The 8,511-nt window shown below is 36.3% G+C and overlaps 1 long non-coding RNA gene across 1 annotated transcript in view; it reads left to right on the forward strand.

Annotated features, from left to right (window-relative positions):
* LOC140466681 (uncharacterized) overlaps window positions 1-1,802 on the forward strand; it is a 36,563-nt gene extending 34,761 nt beyond the window's left edge. The window contains exon 2 of the long non-coding RNA XR_011955255.1: window positions 936-1,802. This is a non-coding gene — a long non-coding RNA (uncharacterized lncRNA). The remainder of the gene's footprint in view (window positions 1-935) is intronic.
* Window positions 1,803-8,511: the final 6,709 nt, after the last annotated feature.

The following is an 8,511-nucleotide window of genomic DNA, read 5'->3' on the forward strand; positions in this document are numbered from 1 at the left end:
GAGCAAAACAAAATCTTTTGACACATCAGGTGGTCGGGGATTGGAATGCAATGCCTGGAATTGTGGGGTAAGCAAGTTTAATTGAAGTTATCATGAGGGTATGTGATGATTATGTGGATATAAATAGTGTGCAGGGATATAGGGAAAAGGCAGAAGATTGGCACTAGCTAACAGAATCCGAGCAGCTGTGATGAGCTGAATGGTCTCCTGAGCCATAACAATTCTGTGACACCATCTCCAACACTTTTGGGAGAAGCAAGTTCTAAAGATGCATGCTCCTCTGAGAGAAACAGTTGTCCTCAGTTCCATCTTAAATGGGAGGCCTTTTGTTTTTAAAACAGTATCCCCTAATTCCAATCTCTCCCACAATGGGAAACATCCTTTCAGCTTCCAATCTGCCAAATCCCCTCAGGATCTTAGATGTTTCATTAAGATCACCAGTCATTCTTCTGAATTCCACTGAATAGAGGCCCAGACTGTCCAATCTTTTCTCATAATTTACCTATCTCATCCCAGATGTCAATTGACTGACCCTTCTCAAACTGCTTTGAATTCATTTACATCCTTTCTTAAATAAGGAGACCAAAACCATGCACAGTATTTCAGAAGTGGCATCACTAATGTTCTGTTCAACTGTTCTATAAAATATCTACAATTATATTCCATTCGCCTTGCACTAAATACCAATATTCCATTTGTTTTCTTAATCACTCGGTACACCAGCATGTAAACACTTTGTGATTCATGTATCACAATACTTAAGATTCCCCTGTACTTCATAGTTCTGCAATCTCTATTTAATTAATGTCCTGCTTTTCCTTTCTGTATTTTGACAAGTCACCAAACCAGATGGATTAGTGTACTTGGGTTAACTGCATTCTGACTTGTGGTGTTGCTATTTAGTCATCCAGTTCATGTATTCTGCTGTTTTACAGGAAACTGGAACATAAGACTCATGCTACACGATGACCCCTTCTATGTACCAGCTGATCAAATTGATGCCTGCTGCTTGATCCAAAAGGAGTAAATCATTCAGAATCATTGGTGCCAACTTGTTGGGAAAAGCTAGAAGTCCAACACTAGAATTGGAAGAAAAACACAGGTACATAAACATACTGGAAAGAGAGGATTCCACGCACACTGTATCTGATACTGTCTCATAGCAGAACTCATTCAGTTGCTTGTATTCATTCACTTCTTTAAATGTATACAAACAGATTTCCATGACATTTAATTTTCCTTTTTTATATTATAAGGATTATTTTCTACCTTTTATTTACCACAAAATGTCAAAGACTTATACATTATAAGGAAATAAATTCAAACTTATATGGAGGCCCTTACTGTACTGATCTCACAATGTGTTTATTATCTATTAGTTGACGTAGTGGAAATACTTTATTTTAGAAGCAACAACAATTCTTCTAACAATTAAAGAGTAACATAAGGGGGTCTATCTGTCATTTGTAGACAGTAAACACTGTTCTGAAACTGTGGGCTTAATCTTGGGGGTGAATTGTTCAAATATCTATTTTTGTATATATTATATATGTTTTATATCAAATAATTGAGTTTCTAGTGATATATTGATTTTAAAAATTAAAGCATTTTATTTCGCCAGTACTCAGATTTTAAATTCTTTTGGAGATCTGTTTAGGATGATGATGATAAATGTTCCAGCAATTGCATTTTTATCATAATCTGATTTATTCATAAGGACAATTTGTTGCATCTTGTTCACAAGTTGTCAGTGCATTTGTGCCAAATCATTGTATCACTGTAATTAAAAACATCTACCTCAGTTTGATGTATTCACTCATCTTTCTTTTATTTAAGTATCAATATACTTTCGACATAATTATTATATGTTATCACATGGGTGAAGAGTTTGGGAAACTGTATAGATATCTTAACATCTACATCTCAGGGGTCAGAGATTATAACTATATAGTCTATGAAATAGTTAACCAAATTGTTAAAAAAATGCAAATCAAAGGCAAGAGATTATGATCTCAAGAGAAGCACTGTATACATAAAAGAACAAGCTTAGAAAAGAGTTTTCAAGCATAGTTATCAGAATGGTGGGTGGTGACCAATACTAATTTTATTAAAGCATTCACCTAAAGAAGAATTGCAGAGACAAAGTAGGAAAGTGAGATTTTGTAAAATGATCCTCTAGGAAGAATCTAAATTCAATAGTGGACAGAAGGCCTCAAAACTTTTGGTTCACTGTTACTGTATGATAACATGTAATAACACTTTTATTTTCTTCCCACCATATTTTAATTTTTGCTTTGCAACAAATGGTCTTGAAATAGATCATTTACAAGACAGACATTTTGGATGTTCTTCAAGATTACATAATTGTATTAATAGACAACTATGCATTTTTACACCTTCCAATGATAACATTAAAGTATAACTTTTACCTTTTTTGGGTTCAAAGTTACTATTCACTTTGATTCCAGGTAAATGTCCCAGATTTTGAGCATTATCACTTAGAAATTACTCAAAGGCAGATAAGGTATTCATGACAGAACTCATTCAGTTGCTTGTATTCACTCACTTCTCAAATAGATTTTCATGACATTTTATTTTCCTTTTTACCTTTCAAGGATTATTTTCTACCTTTCATTTACCACAAAATATAGAAGACTTATACATTACAGGGAAGCAAGTTCATGACTGCAGATTTTTCATGACTGTCTGACAGAAGGCCCAGTCAATTCTGAGTGCCAGGTTTCACTAGTATCAAAGTGAAGAGCTATGGAAGAGAGAAAAATGGAGTTAACATTTTGTGACAAAAGACTCATTCAACTCAAACTATTAGCCTGGTTTTCTCTGCACAGATACTGACAAACATCCTGAATTTCTACAGCACTTTCTGGTTTTATTTCAGATCTCCAGCATGTGGAGTATTTTGCAGTTATTTGAGTGTTTAGTTCCATAAATGCTGACTGGAGTTAAAATACATTTATATGGATGGGGATCCATATTTGAATATAGTTCCATAGGTGTTAAATTTCACCGAGGCACAGTTTCATAGTTGCTCTGGGATAAAGTTTCACAGGTAATGGGTCTTGCTATGGGCACAGACATACAGGCCCTGACTTCTGCCAGGGTACAGTTTCACTGGCGCTCATTCATTCCACGAATACAACTCATGCTTGAATGCAGCTCATTTTCCATTTTCAGGTTCCTGTTCCCTTAAAGTCGCCTAGCTCCTCTTACCTTTTTTCTCTTCAACTGAGAGTTGAACAATAAGTGGTGGTACTTTTGAGCTCAGTCCTGATCCCTATAATGTCCACACAAACATTGTTAGGAATGACAAGAGGAACCTACCTGATGTTCCCTTTACCAAGCCCAGTGAGAATAAGAAAAAATTAAACATCTTCTACAGCCACTTCAAGCTCAAGTCCCCAAATTCACATCAAACAATGAATAAAGTTTCAACATGAAAAATATTAGAAGCAGCATCCAAAGAGAATTTAATGTATCATTTCAGAACTTCATTAAGCCTTCATGGTCTTTGTGACTCAGTTCCACCTTTGACCCACTAACCTAACAGGAGGACTGAGATCTGTTCCCTTTGTTCGACTAAAGACTCAAAATCAGATGCGTCACTTTGCCTATAAAGGAGAAAGTAAAATGACATTTTAAAACTTTGAAACAAAATTACTAAGCATGGTTATTTACATGACTAAAATTACTCCTTCAGGAGTTGACTCTGCATCTTTGAAGCTATGGAGTTGTAATCTGCATCAGCTTTCCTATAATTATGAGGCTTAAGGTTTAGTGCATTTTAATTAATAAAATAAGAACAAATAACAGATTATTTGAAAAGCTGAAAAATATAAGTATTTATTTACTTATCCAATAATTATATCAAGGATATACAAAACCTCCAATTTTATATTTGTTATGAGGACCAATATCAGACTCTCAAAAAGGATTGTCTCTTAAGTAGTGAGAATCCTCATGGTCCCTTCAACACAGCAGAGGGAGCAGATGAGCAAGATGAATCAAGTTTTTCACCTGACTGTTTCCTGCAATCAGGAGATCTACCTCACCTCTCTTTCCAGATTCCTTTCACATTGGCAGTTCATGTCTTGCTCTTTTTTTTGCAGTTTTTGATATTTCTGATTTCACGGAAAGAAACCAAATGAGATAAACGTAACCAGTGTGAAACATACTGAGACATGACACAAACCAGAAAGCAAATGTTCTAAATACAAAACTAACAACTCATTAAGGAAGAAACATTTGTGCTTTACAAATGTAGGAATGGTCCAGTCAATGGCCAGTACGTTGACCATGATGGAAACAATTATAAGTCACAGTCAAAATATTGCTCCAGAGCAGTATATAACTTGTTATCCATGGTAACGCTAAGTACCATATAGTTCAGTTCTGAGATACTCTGGCTTTATTCAGTCTCCCCTCATTAATACACACTATTGAACTGATTGAGGTGATCTTAACTTTGTGTGAAATAGACATTAGCATTTTAGCAGTGAGTTTTCCATTTCTTCATTTTTAAAATTTCCCTTGGCTTCAAATGAAAAGTAAAATGGATTGAAACTCAGTATCATCCATTTTATAAAATCAGACAAAGTCAGCATTGATCTCAATCAGTGCACAAGACTGGCATGGTTTCTTTCTCAATCTTCCTTCTGACCTCTCTGTCATGATTGGGAATGTTCATCTTTTGATGAATTACAGATACTCATATAAATCTGACAGTACATTGTTTTAAAGTAATTCTATCTTGGAAAACACTCTGATACTTGTTTATTGAATCAATATGTGTTTCTCTCCCTTGAAAATATATATATATATTCTGTTAGTCAATCTCCAGTTAATAATGCAAGTTCTTATTTAAAGAACTTTGAAAAAAGTTAGAGTCATTACTATCTCTGACTTCTTGAAACAGCCTATCCCAGTTAGTCTCACACCATTTGTTGATTGACTACTATGTCGATAAGGCAGGATAAAATTAATAAATATTTGAAAAGACACAAATGAATCACTATATTGTTCTGAATTTTAGGTCTTGCTTCACCAGCCATGTAGAACCAACAGATTAGATTAATGAAGAAAATTCAGTGCTTGGACTTGAAATCGGCACAGGTCAGCTGGTCCAATATTGGTCCACAAATCTCATTGAAATGAGATCGATGAGTTACAAACACCAGCTAGTAAGAGCAAAAACACTGTTCTGAGGTTGTTAATTAAAAGAGAAGGGAATGTGATTGGGAAGGGACAACTGAGGGGAAATATTTGAACTAGTCTAGACTTTTCTTCAGTCATATTTGAAGCATTGCATAGAATTCTTGGCACTTAATTATGGAAGGGATTAAGAATCAAGTGGGAAATAGATGAATTGAATATTACCAAGAAATAGGTGTTATAGGTGGAAAGACAGACATGAGAATTAGCATTTATTTCCACAAATGCTGAGAACATTTAAAGTTGACTTGTTAGGTGTTTGAAATTAATTATGATAGAATAAATGGGTGATATTTTGTAGTCAGCAGTAGTAAAGAGAGGGTGCAAATTTCACTTAATTCCAATAAAAATTCAAAGTGATGTTTGATAAAATATCTTCAGTATGAACATGAGTAGAATATGGAATTCTCTGCCAGTTGAAAAATGTATTCATATATATTTCAAAAGGAAACAAGATTGTTTCTTGAAAATGATAAGTATGAACAGTTTGAGGAGTGACCAGAAGAGTGGGATTAATTGAGTTAGCTCTTGTGGATAGAAGCAATGTTTCATTTTGTGGTGGATTGCATGGCTTGTTTCAAACCCAAGATGAGATACACAGGCAAACTTCATGAAATCAACAAGGTATGATTGACTCAAAATGTTTTCTTGGGATGTGAACATCACTTGCAAGGCTGACACTTCTTACTCATTCCTAATTGTCTTTCCGAAATTAACTTTGAGAAGGTGACATTGAGGTTTCTTCTTTAGTTCCTGCAGATCATGTGGTGAATAATACTTTTCTTCAAAGGTTACATTTAAGTTTATGCAACAGTGATGATCACATTCTTCTGCAACAAAATAAGGTAAATTTTCAATAAATGTGTCCTTGCCACTTTTACCCAAATCCCAAGCATATATAATTAAAAGCTAATTATTGCTAGGAACGTTTCTGCAAGGTTTGGAGTTATGAAATAAAATCCAATTCAAACGTGTTGTGAAATTGAATTCATAAAACTGTAGCCTGAAAAATTGCATTCAAAGCTGCTGTATTGTTATAAAAATCCACTGGTTCGTGAATGCCCCCAAAAGGAAACTGACCCAATAGCCTGACCCAAGCAATAGATAGAGTCATTATGTCCTACAGAACAGAAACAGACCATTCGGTCCAACCTGGCCATGCTGAAGATAATCCTAAACTAAACTTGTTCCACCTGCCTGCTCCTGGCCCATTTCCTACCAAACGTTTCCTATCCATGAACTTATCCAAATGTTTATTAAACATCATAATTGTGCTCACATCCATCACTTTCTCAGGAAGTTCATTCCTCACATGAACCACCCTCTGTGTAAAATATCTGCCCTGCAAGCTTTTTTAAATCTTTCTCCTCTCACCTTAAAAATGTGTCCCCAATCATGAAATTCTCCACCCTAGAGAAAAGACACTTATCATTAACCCTATCTATCCCCCTCATGATTTTATTAACTTCTTGGTAGTGTGGATGGGCAGAGGGATCTTGGTGTCCATGTACACAGATCTTTGAAAATTGCCACCCAGGTAAATAGTGCGGTGAAGAAGGCATATGGCGTACTGGCTTTTATTGGTAGAGGAATTGAGTTCCAGAGTCCTGAGGTCATGTTACAGTTGTATAAGACTCTGGTGCGGCCGCATCTGGAGTATTGTGTGCAGTTTTGGTCGCCATACTATAGGAAGGATGTGGAGGCACTGGAACAGGTGCAGAGGAGGTTTACCAGGATGTTGCCTGGTATGGTAGGAAGATCGTATGAGGAAAGGCTGAGGCACTTGGGGCTGTTTTCATTGAAGAAAAGAAGGTTTAGGGGTGACTTGATAGGGGTGGACAAGATGCTTACGGCTTTAGATAGGATTGACCATGAGAATCTTTTTCCACGTATGGAGTCAGCTATTACGAGGGGGCATAGCTTTAAATTAAGGGGTGGTAGGTATAGGACAGATGTTAGGGGTAGATTCTTTATTCAGCGAGTCGTGAGTCCATGGAATGCCCTGCCAGTAGCAGTGGTGGACTCTCCCTCTTTATGGGCATTTAAACGGGCATTGGATAGGTATATGGAGGATAGTGGGCTAGTGTAGGTTAGATGGGCATGGATCAGCGTAACATCAAGGGCCAAAGGGCCTGTACTGCGCTGTATTCTTCTATGTTCTATAAAGTCACCTCTCAACCTCCTACAGTCCAGCCTATCTAACCTTTCTTTATAACTCAAACCTTCCATACCTGACAATATCCTGGTAAATCTCTTCTAAACCCTTTCCAGCTTAGTTATAACCTTCCTATAACTGGGTGACCAGAACTGGACACAGTATTCCAGAAAAGGTCTCATCAATGTTCTGTTCAACCTCAACATGACTTTCCAACTCCTATACTCAAAAGGACTGATCAATGAAGGAAAGCATGCTAAACGTCTTTTTAACCATCCTGTCTATATATCCCCAATCTCAGACCAGACGGTTAGCTTTTAATGCTGCTTGAAGGAGACTTGAATCTATTCAGTGGTAAATAAGATAACTAGACCCAGATAATACAAAACTTGCTGGAACCATCCACAGTCTGAGAACAAAATTTAATAAATAATTGAATTACGAACACAGCTCATCATCCTTGTTATTCATTGATTGCGCTATATCATTTTAAGAAGGGATTATTATGAATTAACATTCACATTTCCCATATTTTAGTACACAGAACATGTGTAAAATTATGAAACAATCGCAGAAGTCTTATAGCATAGAAAGAAGCCATTCGGCCCATTATTACTGAGCACCAACCACCTGCCTTTTCCCCGTATCATTGCACATTATGTTTATCCAAGTAATCATGCAATGACTTCTTGAATGAATGTGCCTCTACCACACCTTTATTCAATGCATACCACAGCCTAACTACGAGCTGAATGAAAAATGTTTTTTTCTCATATCGCCCTTGCTTCTTTTGCAAATTGTTTTCAATCTATTGCTTCTCATTCTTGTCCAGTTTGCAAGTGGGAACAATTTCTCCCTATGTACTCTTTCCAGTCCGCACATGATTTTGAAAACCTCCATCAGATCTCCCCTGAACCTTCATCTCTCCAAGGAGAACAGTCTTGACGTCTTCAATTTATCCTCATGACAGAAGTTTCTCATCCCTAGTATCATTATTGAAACTGCTTCTGCATTCTCTCCAATGTATTCACATCCTTTCTGTAATTCACTTCTCCAGCTGAGGTCTACTAAGTGTCTTATATGAATTCAGCATCGCATCCTTGTTCTTGTTCTCTATGCCCCTTTTA

The sequence above is a fragment of the Chiloscyllium punctatum genome, chromosome 44, assembly GCF_047496795.1.
Source record: "Chiloscyllium punctatum isolate Juve2018m chromosome 44, sChiPun1.3, whole genome shotgun sequence".
Classification (NCBI taxonomy): domain Eukaryota; kingdom Metazoa; phylum Chordata; class Chondrichthyes; order Orectolobiformes; family Hemiscylliidae; genus Chiloscyllium; species Chiloscyllium punctatum.